General features: G+C 38.2%; 1 pseudogene; it reads left to right on the top strand.

Annotated features, from left to right (window-relative positions):
* Window positions 1-12,026: 12,026 nt before the first annotated feature.
* LOC101038612 (cAMP and cAMP-inhibited cGMP 3',5'-cyclic phosphodiesterase 10A-like) lies at window positions 12,027-14,353 on the top strand (annotated as a pseudogene).
* The last annotated feature ends 517 nt before the right edge of the window (window positions 14,354-14,870 follow it).

The following is a 14,870-nucleotide window of genomic DNA, read 5'->3' as shown; positions in this document are numbered from 1 at the left end:
CATCTCTTATTAAGGGGCCACATCTGCAGGTTCCTCTTGTCCTGGAGAGTTTTACCATGCTGAAAAATAGTCTACTAAGCAGTGCAGAGGAATGGCAAGTACTCCACCTTTGGATGAAAAAAGGCTCGTTTCTGCTTTTCTTGAGTGGTTCTGCCACTCAACAATTTTGTTGAGTGCACATAGTCCCTTATCTCTGTGCACTCCAATTTTCTCATTTGAGAAAAGGGCTTTACCCTGACCAGTGTACAGGGTTTAGTGACACTAAAATGAGTAATGTATTATTAACAAAGTTCCAAATTGCAAAGAACTACATAAAATTAGATGGTGGTATTATTCACTCTAAGCCAGTTTTGCAGGAAATATCATAGACTCAGTTGCACATACCTTTTAAAGACAATATCCGTGAACTTTTGTGCCACCCTCACACTTGCCAACATCTTAGAAACCTCAGAGAGTTCTATATAATCTAATGTATTTGCCACCTTGAGTCTCCCTAGAATCAGGTGAGTCCATTGTTTATAATTATTCGGCAACAGGTGCCTTGCACTGTGCTAAGCACTGGACAGAAAGGATGACACAAAAGAAATAAAAGACATACTCATCACATTCAAGGAACATATGTAGGTGTTGAAAAACTAAATTTATAGGAAATAAAGATACATAAGCTAGAGCATATAAATATGTGAGGGATGCATTAGCCCAGTAGAAGTTCAGAGAAAAGAGAAATTATAAAATAAGATTAGGCAAGTAAGACATTATTACTACTTTTCTTAATAGAAGAAATCCAAGAACCTTTGCATTTTAGCTTTGGAACTAGACTCCGGATAAATATTCCAGTGGAGGTCAACTTTCCCAGTTGTTTCCAGCTTTCTAACCCTGTACCCCTCAGTTTATATTTTCATTTAGACATATCGCATTTCAGTGACTTCTGTCACCACCACACTGTTCTCAGGGGTGCCCTTATACTTAATGAATTGGCTAAGTGAGGACCAAAACCCACCTTTCAGTTAATTCTTTCTAGAATACCTGAGAGAGACTAGGACTTGAAAACCACCTGACTAAATATTCAAAGATAACAGGAAAATAAATAAATGCAGGAGGAAGGAATTAACCTTTCTCTGAGCTTGCCAGTTCTATTCTACCATGATGCAATTTTAGACCAATACCACCCTGATATTGAAGGGCTGGCACAATTTTCAGGCACCCTGTGCAGCACTTTTACTGAATTGCAAAACAACAGACATTTAGGGAGAATCTACAAATCTCAGAACCTATGCTGAAGATACAACAATGATTGGATAAGACTGCAGGACTTGAAAGCAGTCAGTGTAGAAAACACTCAGTGGCTGCTCAGATCAGTAGTTTAGTATGTCATTAAAGCAATTATCATCTGTTTGTTAATAAAGTTGTTTTATTAACAATAAACATGGCTTATATAGGAAAGATTAAAACTACAATGCAATCTCTCACGGTTGCCACCAGTTTCAGTCTCCTCTTCCCACCATACTGAAAGCACATGGTATGACAGGGGCATAGCAAATATTTGTCAAAAGAGCTGAGATAAATAAATATTCCATATTGTCCTTGTGAACTCTTAATATCTTATTGCTGTCAAGTCATAGATAGCAAAATGTTTTGCAACATGGGCTTTTTCTCTATGTCTGCTTTTAGGGTCCCACATTACAATTTGGAAAAGACTAAAATATATACAAGTGTTGACCAGGAATGTCTGTTTAATATATGTGGTTGGATTCAGAATCGAGGACAATACCATTTCTTTGCCCTTAAAGAACTGATTATAGGCCAGGCATGGTGGCTCACACCTGTAATCCCTGCACTTTGAGAGGCCGAGACAAGTGGATCACTTGAGGCCAGGAGTTGGAGATCAGCCTCGCCAATATGGTGAAACCTCGTCTCTACTAAAAATACAAAAATTAGCTTGGCAGTGTGGTGCACGCCTGTAATCCCAGCTACTCAGGAGGTTGAAGCTGAAGTATTGCTTGAACCAGAGAGGCAGAGGTTGCAGTGAGCTGAGATCATGCCAGTGCACTCCAGCCTGGGCAATAGAGCAAGACTCCATCTCAATAAAAAAAAAAAAAAAAAAAAAAAAAACAGAACTGATTATAGACCTCACTGCAGCAGCGGAGCACTCAGAAATCTGTCCCAATTCCAGTGAAGCCTATCCCAATAGTATATGTTTTATAATAATATTTGCTAGTAAGTGAATATTTTCTAATTCTCACAGCAATCCTGAAAAGATATTTATTATTTTTTTCCAATTATATATAGGTGATTATGGTTCAAAGACATTTACTTGCTCAAGTTTGCTCAACTACTAAGCAGTAAATCTAGAATTCTACTTCAGTGATGTTTGACTCCAAAGTGATTGTTCTTATGCATTTTTAAGCTCTTTTTAGATCTTCCTGACACTCAAACTTCTATTACCACCACACTGTCCCCAGGAGGAGCCTACTTCCACTTAGTGAATGGGCTGAGTAAGAACCAAAAATCACCCTTCTGCTACTTCTTTCTATAATATATAAGAAAATCAGTACTTACAAACCACCTTGCTAAACATTCAGGAAGAATAACAGAAAAACAAATAATAAAATTCAAAGATTCTTATATTTCTTCCACCAAGAGAAGTGATAATAATGCCTTACTTGCCTAATCTCATTTTATAATCTTCCCTTTCTCTGAGCTTCTGCTGAGCTTAATGCATGCCACATATATTTGTATGCTCTGGCTTACAAGAAAAGGTGTCTCAGCGCCCTTTCAGGGTTGATCTCTTCCTCTGCACTCCTCATCCCATTTCTTCACGTCTCCTTGAAGAGGTGACTCTGTCAGTGTCTTCTTCTCTCTTCTCTACCTTCCACCTTTCTTCCTCTACGAGTACCTTTCCTACAGCCTGTAAAGCTGCTCCTCACCAATAGCCGATCTTTAACATAAAAAAAGAAGGGAAGATTTCCCTTAACCTCACATCTTCTGTGATCTCTTTTTCCCTTCCACTCCTTCTTTCAGTCATCCTCCATCCCTGTATCAGAATCTCATTTCTAGTACTCTACTATAGATTACACTGCCAGAGACATCAACACCCCTTTGTTAATAAACCCAAAGGTCTTTCTTCTTTCCCCTTCTAACAATTGATATTCTGACTACTCCCTTCATACTGAAATGCTTTCCATTCATGGCTTCCCTGATCTCACATATCCTTTTATGCCTGCTGCTTTGCTAGTCAAACTTTCTTTACTAATTCATCTCGGAAAGTCATCTATGCTCTCCAATCTTGTACTATCAGCTTTTTTCTCTTCTTGCCCATTGACTTGGGTATATTTACTATTAAATTAGATTCCTTGACTTTATTTCTATTTACATGCTAATGACTCGAAGTCAGAGCTTTCCTCCTGAGCTGCAGACCTATATTTCCAAGTGTCTCCATTAAACATCTCCCACTGCCAAGGCATAAAACTCAGAACCTAAAATGAAACGATGGTGGGCGGATACTCTTTATTTTTCCTAAACCTGTATCCTGTTGCTCACTAAGTCCTATTGATTTTGTCATGCATTCTTTCATTCAGTTACTCCTCTTTCTAAGAAAGCTGACTCCCAGTTACCTACAAAATATAATAACATCAGTTTAAAATAATAATAACCATGATGCATGCCTATTTCTTGGTTCCAATTTCTGCTTTCCTCTTGTTGTTTTATCCAGAGGAAACACATATTTTCCCAGACACATAAAGCAGTTTCACACCTCATAATTTTACTCAGGCTCTGACCTTTGCCTGAAGTAACCACCTCCCTGGTGTAATCCATTCCCTCGTTTAACAAATATTTATTGAGGGTCTATTATTTGTCAGCTTCTAATGAAGGCACTAAGGTTATAGCTGTGAACAACACAGACAAGGTCTCTGATTCTACACAGCTTACAACCATGAGCAGAAAAACAGCAATAAACAAGTAGGTAAATATACAAGCAAGGTGATTTTAAACAATTAAATGCCATGAAATAAATAAACAGTTGATTATTTTAGAGTTGCTCAGGAGTTGGAGGAAGGAGGGATGCTTCAACAGAACCATCAGGAAAGACCTATTTTAAGGAAGCAACAGTGAACCTGAGACCTAAAATTTCAAAAAAAAAAGTTATCACTGGAAAACAGAAAAGAAGACATTGAAAGCCAAAGAAATAACAAGTGGGAATGGCCTGGACTGGTGTATGTGTTTTCTATTGCTGCCATAAAAATGACTACCGTGGCATAAAACACTAATGTATCATCTTATATTTCAGAAGGTCAGAAATCTGACATGGATCTCATTGGAATAAAATCAAAGTGTTAGCAGGGCTGCATTCCTTCTTAGAGGTGCTTGGGGGAAACATTTTCTTGTTTTTTGAACTTTTAGAAGTTATCTGCATCCCTTGTCTTGTGGCCTCTTCCTCCATCTTCAAAGTCAACAGCATAGCATATCCCTGACATGTCTTTGTTGTCATGTTTTTCCCTGACTATATGGCCTGGAAAGGACTTTTAAGAACCCATATGACAACATTGGGCCCATCTGGATATTCCAGGATAATTTCCCTCATCTCAACGTCTTTAATAACATAGCCAAGTCCTTTCTGATATATAAAGTAACATACTCACAGGTTCTAGGGATCAGGACATTAGCATCTTTGGTTGCTATTATTCTTATTACCATAGACAGAAATAAACTTTGATTGTGTAAAAATAGGCAGAAAACCATTATGGCTAGCATGATATGATATAAGATTGGACATGAGGTTTATCCTTAATTCCTTGTTGGTCATGGAGAGGAATTCAAATTGTTTTTTCCTAAATGCAATGAGAAATCAACAAAGCATTGTTATACAAACAAATGACATGCTCTAATACGCTAATTTTTAAAAGATCTGTTGGCATATGAGAAACATATTAGGTGAAGGCAAAGATAGAAGTGGGGACACCAGTTAGAAATACTTTTAGTCCAAATGAGAAATAATGGAGTCCTAAGAAAGGACAGTGGAAATAGAAAGAAGCAGAAAGATTCAGGATATATTTTGGAAATAAAATTTCTGCTGGATTATGAAGAGCTAGAAAAAAACGAGAAGCTGAGGAGGCCACTTCTGCTGACCGAGTGGATGATACAGCTGGCAAAGCTCAACCATTGCCTCTTCTGACAAACAGGTCTGCTCCTTCATAAAACCCACCACCGTGTTCTGAGTAGACCTCTGTTAACATCACACTATATTTACAGGTCTGTTTCCCTTGTCATATTGAAAATTTCCTGAGATTAAAGACATTATTGGGTACTTTATATTTGCTCAATAGCTATTTATTAAACATACATTGTTTGATAAGGAATCAATAGAACATGATGATTAGATGACCATGAGATGAGTGGCTGCGAACATAAATAAATATGATTCCAAGGTGTCAGTCCTAAAGAACCAGAAAAACGATTGTCCTAGAGAAAGAAATATCTAAGCAAGGAGGAGAAACTAGTAATAGAGTAGGAAAGCACAGAAATGATTAGGTGCATCTGTGCACATATATGCTTTGAAATAGCAAACCATAATCTTTTTTATTCCTTAAGAGACAGGGTCTTGCTTTCTTGCCCAGGTTGGAGTGCAGTAGCACAATCACAGCTCACTGCATCCTCAAACTCCTTGGCTCAAGGGATCTTCTTGCATCAGCCTCCTAGGCATGCACCACCACAATCAGCTCTATTTATTTAAATTTTTTTTGTAGAGACAGATCTCTCCATCTTGCCCAGGCTGGTTTTGAATTCCTGGGCTCAAGCAATCCTCCTGCCTCGGCCTCCCAAGGTGCTGGGATTACAGATATGAGCCACCTTGCCAAGCCAACAAACCCTAATTTTTGAACAGAAAAAGACTATATTGTGAATATACTTTTTTCTCACTGAAGGCACTATGAAAATGATAACCAGAACAACAATAATAATAATGGTTAGAATTTATTAAGTACTTACTATGTGTCAAATACTGTGTAAGCACTTTGTATGTATTAACTAATTTCATCCTAAAATTGATGCTGTGGGGTAAGTGTTACTATATTTCCTAGTCTGCAGATAAGGAAGGAAATCGAGGCTAGTAGAAGGAACTAATTTGCATCAAATTACACATCAAGGAATAACTATTAATAAATCCTGCTCTGAAATCCTGGCTGCACAGTTTTTTCTCTTAACACGGAAGTTCAAAGAAATTATGTGATGTTTATTTTCTTAGCTTAAGCTCTATCACTGCTTTAAAAAAATTACAATACTGGGAGAATCACTCAAAATGTCTTTATAATATCTTTCCAAGGAAAACAGATGCGTGTACCAATGAATCTAATTATCAATGCTATCTATATCCAAACTTTATACATATGTTACCTCTATCTGAAAATCTCTGCTGAAAATATGTCTTTAACATTAAGACATTATTAGAGGTATTTCCATTTTGTGTTAGAAATTTTCACCTTCACTTAACATTCTTAGATATGAATTTTCATTGTAATATGAATACTTATATTTTAGCTTAGTCATATTTTAAGAAAAAAATTTGCATTTTACATTTTAGAATATTGTGCTGTTTCCTAAAGCATCAACCATTACATTTAGAGATGATGGAGAATACTGTGAGCCAAGATCATAAATAATATGAGAGCTTGGCTTGTGCCGCACTCTTCTCTTTACATACTACTGGAGCTCACACATACTCTTTGAGACTTACAAATAATATTGAAATAATATGCACTAAGATGATCGCTCTCATTTTACATTGAGATTCGAGAGATTAAGTGACTTGTCAGAAGTTACACAATGTAATGAATGGCCTCCTATATTGGTTTACAAGACCTAGCACTCTATCCGCTATACCTTAATAATTAAACTACAATTCAAATTTTATGAACTAAGAAGATAGCAACAAAAATGTCTACAGATATGTGGTGGTTATGAGCGAGACAGAGTCCAAGTGCTGGCCTCACCACTTACTAGCTGGGTGATGAATAAAAAAATCACACTTCTTTTCTGCATTTCAGTTTCCTCATTTGCAAAATGGGGATAATGATATTACCTACATCATTGGTAAATGTTATACTAAATGAGTTGAAATTTTTAAAACTCTTGGAACAATTTCTGATATAGAGGTGATATTACATAAATGCTGATTAAATAAAAATAAGAAACTGTGTTAGCCTTTCTTCTAAAAAACCCCGCTAATTTATCATAAGTTTAAAATGTCACTATTGAAATTTGCTTAAGCATAAAAAACTCAGGTTAACTAGAGGAAGTTTAATCATGTACCACACTATGCTCCACTAACCCTCTCATTCTGTTTTTTTTTTTTCTGTTATATTATGTTTATTGAAATGTGGTTTACAAAAATTACATCTTTTTAGGTGTACAGTCCTTTGAGTTTTAACAAATGGCACCAAAGACCTCCTATGCCAAATGAGTATGCTATGCTCCACGGCCTGCTTTTAAAAGTTAAAGGCCTAAGAGTCTGGTTGTGTCTCAACAAATGAGTCATTCAGCTCATCATCATACAATCATGGGACTGCCATTACAATTTATATGATTTTTTTTTTTTTTTTCACTTCAAAAAGTTCCACCATTTGGAGTCAATCTCTTTCTTCCATTCCCATCCCTGGCACCACTGATCCGGTTTCCATTTCTTTAGTTTACCTTTCTCTGTGTTATATAAATGAACTCACACCATATGAAGCCTTTTGTGTCTGATTCCAAGATCCATCCATGCTGTTGCATGTATAAGCAGTTCATTCTTTTTCTTAAAGCTTTTATGTTTACATTTTAAAAATTTATTTCCTCATTCTTACCCATTCATCCATTAGTTATTTTTTAAGCCTAATAAATCTTGAAACATGGATGATTGTTTGTATTGGAATAGAGAATTCTCTGTAGCTAAATTGAGAGTCCATGAGTCAAGGCTTCCATTGAGGAAAGCTTTTCAAATGACAGGACTAGACACAGGCTACAAAGGGGAAATTGTCCAGAAACGCAATGGCACCAAAGACCTCCTATACCAAATGAGTGTGCTATGCTCCACATCCTGCTTTTAAAAAGTTAAAAGCCTAAGAGTCTGGTTGTGTCTCAACAAATAAGGAGTCATTTGGCTCATCAGGATCTGAGTTCTAGCATTGTTCAGTTGACAATTATGTGGCAGTTAGAGGTCTGGGAAATGTGTCCTTTCTTGATATGGAGAGGGGAGCACAGGGCAGGGAAGTCAAAGTGATATATTTTTTCATATTCAGTAAGTCTGTCAGTGTTTTGTTTAATAATTTAAAGACTCCTGTGTGTTAGAGAAAACTATCTCTTCTACTCCTTCAGTAAAATCAATTCTGTTTTGCAAATTTATAAAATTTTCTGTCTTTGAGAGATGAAAGGAGTTTTTTTATAAATTAGCCCTTGAGAGAAAAATATTATTTTATATAAATCTGCTATTTTAAGTACCATTTCAGTTGTATTTTTGTTTTACAATGTATTTTTGTGTCCAGTATTTGAATGAAATAATTGCACTAGCTCTCAACATGCCAAAATAATTCAATACCAGATTATTTGAAAATACTTTTTTTTTGGGGGGGGGGGGAGACGGAGTTTCGCTCTTGTTACCCAGGCTGGAGTGCAATGGCACGATCTTAGCTCACCGCAACCTCCGCCTCCTGGGTTCCGGCAATTCTCCTGCCTCAGCCTCCTGAGTAGCTGGGATTACAGGCATGTGCCACCATGCCCAGCTACTTTTTTGTATTTTTAGTAGAGACGGGGTTTCACCATGTTGACCAGGATGGTCTCGATCTCTTGACCTCGTGATCCACCCGCCTCGGCCTCCCAAAGTGCTGGGATTACAGGCTTGAGCCACCGCGCCCGGCCTGAAAATACTTTTTAAGAAAATCTGAGTAATAAAAGTATTCATCCCTATCTACTTCTCGTGATATAGATGCATTAAATGGGAAATGGCCAGCAGTGATCTAGTCTTGATTAACACTGAAAAGAAGCTTGTGCTTACAATCATTGCCATCACAATTCTTTATAGTATGTAAATACTTTAATAATCATGAAGCTAAAATGGCATTATTGATTTAAAAATATATGATGCCCCTGTAATCCCAGTTATTTGGGAGCCCAAGGCAGGAGAATCAATTGAGGCCAGGAGTTAGAGACCAGCCTGAGCAACATAATGAGGCCCTAATTCTAAAAAAAAAATTATCATCATCATAATAAAATAAATTAGCCAGGCACGGCAGTGCATGCCTGCAGTTCCAGCTACTAGGGAGGCTGGGGACCACTTGAGCCCAGGAATTTGAAGTTGCAGTGAGCTATGATCATGCCACTGCACTCCAGCCTGGGTAACAGAGCAAGACTCTGTCTCTTAAGTAAAAAAGAAAATATGCGTGTGTACATATATATATATATTTGAATTGTAATTTCTATTTAAATATCTTCAAGTAATCAATGAGTTCACATTGGTGTAAATACACAAATATGTATTAAGAAAAGCTCTGACCACAGCAATTGAAGTAGCAATATACATTAAAGTATAGTCAGTATATAGCCAAGTTTTTCATCACAAGGACCCATGCATTAATTATACTGCTTAGAAATCAGCAGCAATACATACATTTGGCACTGATTATTATTAAATTAAAATGTACATATCCATACACTAAAATGTACATGCAAAAAAGAGTTAGTAAAAAAGTAATTCATAAACTTGATTTTTAGTATGTTCTTAAATTATTGCATCTACATCTGAGTCCTTCTTGACACCCAAAGGGGTCAAGGATCCTGTGAACAGTTACTACAAGAAAGAGGGGTCATTCTTTTTTTTTTTTTGAATTTTTTTTAATTGCATTTTCGGTTTGGGGGTACATGTGAAGAACATGCAAGATTGTTGCATAGGTACACACATGGCAGTGTGGTTTTCTGCCTTCCATCAAAAGAGGGTTCATTCTTAACACACAGTAAATACTAAAGCAGGTTTCATTCACCAGCTGGAGAGTGTGCTATTTTAATGGTTTTTTAAAGTATGTGAGTGATATGATCTCATTAGATTTGGAGGAACACATGGATTTCATTTTGTTGTTTTACAGAGACTTATTTTTGTTTTCTCTGGAATAACTGCAATCAGAAGATATTATTGGATGAGAGAGATTTTATAAATGTGCCTCATCCTCCCTTTCAGCATCATCTCCAGTTCCGTCATTTTAGAATGAAAGGAATCTTGAAACTCCATAAATACAATACACAGCTAAAACACTCAAGGGATACTTAGAACATTTGGCCATTCGTCTCCCTGTTAATTCGCTTAAAAAACTTTATACACATTTATTTCTAAGAAGAGTTATTTTATTAATTTAGGCTTGTAATCAATCTCTAAGGCCCAGCAGTTGGCTCCAGAAACCATAATGTACTTAATTTCCTAGATTTTTCCTGTATTCTCAATTTTTATAAATCTATTAAAAACTCTCCAAATAAGTTGGACATTGAAATTATCAGTAGCAGGAAGAATTAAGAAATTACTGTACTCCTAATGCATGAGCATCAGCCATCATACTCTTGTTTCAAATGTGACTTATTCATCCTAATATGCTCATCCTACTTAAGATGGGGTTTTGGTTTCAAAAATTATATGATTTATATGCAAATCAATGTAATGCACATTTGTTAGACAGATGACTTTGAGAATGCAAATATGTAGAGGACACAGTCCTGGCCCACCAAGGGCTTATAGGGTTTGGTGGTAATAGATGCAATCTAACACATAATAAAGGAATGAATCACGTGATACAAACACACAGAACAATAGGAGAACAGGGTATGATAAAAGGACTGGAAGTCACAAGAAATCTGGAAAGAAACTCTGGATATGACAGAATTTAAGCACAGCTTCAGAATATGCATAGCAGTCCAACAGAGATTGCCTGAAGGGAGATTAGGGAAACCATAAACAAAACAAAACAAACAAACAAACAGAACACCACTAAGGTGTCTTAGGGAAATTGTTAGTAGCCTAGCAGAGTTAAGACACAGGTAGCTCAAGGCTACAATAGCAGGGACTAAAAATCTAAGATTTTCAAATTCTAAAAGAAAAGCCTGTTGAATTTACAGTAAAGGAGATAAGAAAAATGCCAGGAAATACTTTAAAAGCTAACTGTAATAGGCTCAAGCCTGTAGTCCCATTACTTTAGGAGGCTAAATAAAGGTGAATCACCTGAGATCAGGAGTCCCTGACCAGTGTGACCAACATGATGAAACCCTGTTACTACTAAAAACACAAAAATTAGCCAGGCATGGTGGCTGGTGGCTGTAGTCCCAGCTACCTGGGAGGCTAAAACACAAGACTCACTTGAACCTGGGAGGCAAAGATTTCAGTGAGCTGAGTTTGCACCACTGCACTGCTGCCTGGATAACAGAGCGAGACTCCATCTCAATAAATAAATAAATAAATAAATAAATAAATAAAATAAAGCAAGCTAACTGCAATAAATCTTAATTTTAACAACTTTTGTCTTTTAATGATCTGGCCAGTATTCCCAAATAATTTATGTATTTATCATCATATTTCAGAGTACTTTAATTTTTTTATGATTTTACTAAGGTAATAAAATACTGAACTGTATTCTTCAGGATGCTGTCTTGATGGATGCACATAGAGACATCAATAATGTCCCCACATCTTTACTTTGTAGAAAAGAAAGAAAGAAGGAAAGACGGAAAGAAAGGGGGATGGCAGTTGGAATCTGTTGGGATGGCAGTTGGCCAGTCCTGGGCCTGAGAGTCTGGCCATGGGAGACCCCATCAGCCTGTTACCTTTGCCTCCAGGTAGAAAGAAAGTAATCTAAGGATTTGTGCAAGTCTGCATTCCTAGGCGAGTTTGTGTAACTGATGCCAAACTGGGGAGGAAGGCTGTGGAAGAGGCTGTGGAGGCCCGCTCACCAGCCCCGGGCTGTTGGCCAGAGACACACTCCCGCTCCTGCCCATGACCCAGCAGTTGACGGTTAACTGGTATGGCAACATTATATGGCTTTACCAATGAAAACGTGAAGGCATATCTTTCTCTTCACCACAAGGTATTAGATGAATTTGTATCTGAAAGTGTTAGTGCAGAGAGAGTAGAGAAATGGCTGAAGAGGAAGAAAAACAAATCAGAAGACGAATTGGCTCCTAAGGAAGTCAGCAGGTACCAAGATATGAATATGTAGAGAGTTGTATATGAACTAAGCAGCTACATAGTACAATGGTTGGACACAGGAGGAGACAACCAGCTACTCCTCTATGAACTGAGCAGCATCATAAAAATAGCCAAAAAAGCTGATGGATTTGCAATGTATTTCCTTGGAGAGTGCAATAATAGCCTGTGCATATTCATAACAGCTAGGATAAAGGAAGGAAAACCCCGCCTCATCCCTGCTGGGCCCATCACCCAGGGCACCACCATCTCTGCTTATGTGGCCAAGTCCCAGAAAACACTGCTAATAGACGACATCCTTGGGGATGAACGATTTCCACGAGGTACCGGACTGGAATCAGGGACTCGCCTCCAGTCTGTTCTTTGCTTACCAATTGTCACTGCAATTGGTGACTTGATTGGTATTCTTGAGTTGTATCGGCACTGGGGCAAAGAAGCCTTCTGTCTTAGTCACCAAGAGGTTGCAACAGCAAATCTTGCCTGGGCTTCCGTAGCAAAACATCAGGTGCAGGTATGCAGAGGCCTTGCCAAACAGACTGAATTGAATGACTTTCTCCTCGATGTATCAAAAACATACTTTGATAACATAGTTGCAATAGATTCTCTACTTGAACGCATAATGATATATGCAAAAAACCTGCTGAATGCCGATCATTGTGCACTTTTCCAGGTAGACCATAAGAACAAGGAGTTATATTCACACCTTTCTGATATTGGAGAGGAAAAGGAAGGAAAACCTGTCTTCAAGAAGACCAAAGAGATAAGATTTTCAATAGAGAAAGGAACTGGTGGCCACGTAGCAAGAACAGGGGAAGTCCTGAACATTCCAGATGCCTATGCAGACCCACGCTGTAACAGAGAAGTAGACTTGTACACAGGCTACACCACGTGGAACATTCTGTGCATGCCCATCGTCAGCCAAGGAAATGTGATAGGTGTTGTACAAATGGTCAACAAAATAAGTGGCAGTGCCTTCTCTAAAACAGATGAAAACAACTTTAAAATGTTTGCCATCTATTTTGCTTTAGACTTACACGGTGCTAATATGTACCACAGAATTCATCACTCAGAGTGCATTTACCGAGTAACGATGGAAAAGCTGCCCTGCCATAGCATTTGTACTGCGGAAGAGTGGCAAGGCCTCCTGCGATTCACCCTTCCCGTGCGTCTCTGCAAAGAAATTGAATTATTCCACTTTGACATTGGTCCTTTCGAAACATGTGCCCTGGAATTTTTGTCTATATGGTTCATCGGTCCTGTGGGACATCCTGCTTTGAGCTTGAAAAGTTGTGTCGTTTTATTATGTCTGTGAAGAAGAACTACCAGCGAGTTCCCTATCACAACTGGAAGCATGCAGTCACTGTAGTGCAATGCATGTACGCCATACTTCAGAACAACCACACGCTTTTCACAGACCCCGAGTGCAAAGAACTGCTGATTGCGTGTCTGTGTCATAACCTGGACCACAGAGGCTTTACTAACAGCTACCTGCAGAAGTTCGACCACCCTCTGGCAGCTCTCTACTCTACCTCCACCATGGAGCAGTACCACTTCTCCCAGACGGTGTCCATCCTCTAGTTGGAAGGGCACAGTATCTTCTCCACCCTGAGCTCCAGTGAATATGAGCAGGTGCTTGAGATCATCCGCAAAGCCATCATTGCCACAGACCTTGCTTTATACTTTGGAAACAGAAAACAGTTGGAGGAGATGTACCAGACAGGATTGCTAAACCTTAATAATCAATCACATAGAGACCATGCAATTGGTTTGATGATAACTGCCTGTGTTCTTTCTTCTGTGACAAAACTGTGGCCTGTTACAAAATTTATGTCAAAAGATATATATATGCAGAATTCTGGGCTGAGGGTGATGAAATGAAGAAATTAGGAATACAGCCTATTCCTATGATGGACAGAGACAAGAAGGATGAAGTCCCACAAGGCCAGCTTGAGTTCTCCAATGCTGTAGCCATTCCCTGCTATACAACCCTTACCCAGATCCTCCCTCCCATGGAGTCTCTCCTTAAAGCATGCAGGAATAATCTGAGTCAGTGGGAGAAGGTGATTTGAGGGAAGGAGACTGAAACTTGGATTTCATCCCCCTCCGTGGCTCAGAAGGCAGCTGCATGTGAAGACTGAGCCCTGATCACCCGACACACTGTCCCACCCACAGATCCTCATCTTGCTTCTTTAACATTTTTTCCTTTTTGGGGAGTGGGAGGAACCTACACCTGGTAACTGGGGTGCAGACCTCTTCAAGAAGGTAATGTCAAGTAAATAAGTCAAGCAAAGGAATTCCTGCCAGTCTCTTCTGTGAGGCATCATAGACACTGAACAACCAGGACCACCCCATGTTCAGAAATCAGCTGGCCAAGTGACTCCATTTGACTTGCAAACCAGCCTTTTTTAATAGGCTGATATTGCTGAGGCCTTAATAGAAATGGACAAAAATTCTTCAGAAGGGATACTTTTCCATTGTGTCTTTCTAATAAAGATTGAAAATGGTAAAAATAAATAAATAAAAGAAGAATGAAAGAAAGAGAGAGACAGAAAGAGAGAGAGAAAGAGAAAGAAAGAAAGAAAGAAAGAAAGAAAGAAAGAAAGAAAGAAAGAAAGAAAGAAAGAAAAAGAAAGAAAGAAAGAGAAAGAAAGCAAGCAAGCAC

The sequence above is a fragment of the Saimiri boliviensis genome, chromosome 5 (genome assembly GCF_048565385.1).
Source record: "Saimiri boliviensis isolate mSaiBol1 chromosome 5, mSaiBol1.pri, whole genome shotgun sequence".
Lineage (NCBI taxonomy): Eukaryota > Metazoa > Chordata > Mammalia > Primates > Cebidae > Saimiri > Saimiri boliviensis.
Note: the sequence above shows the minus strand (reverse complement) of the source record. Positions and strands in the feature narration are given on the sequence as shown.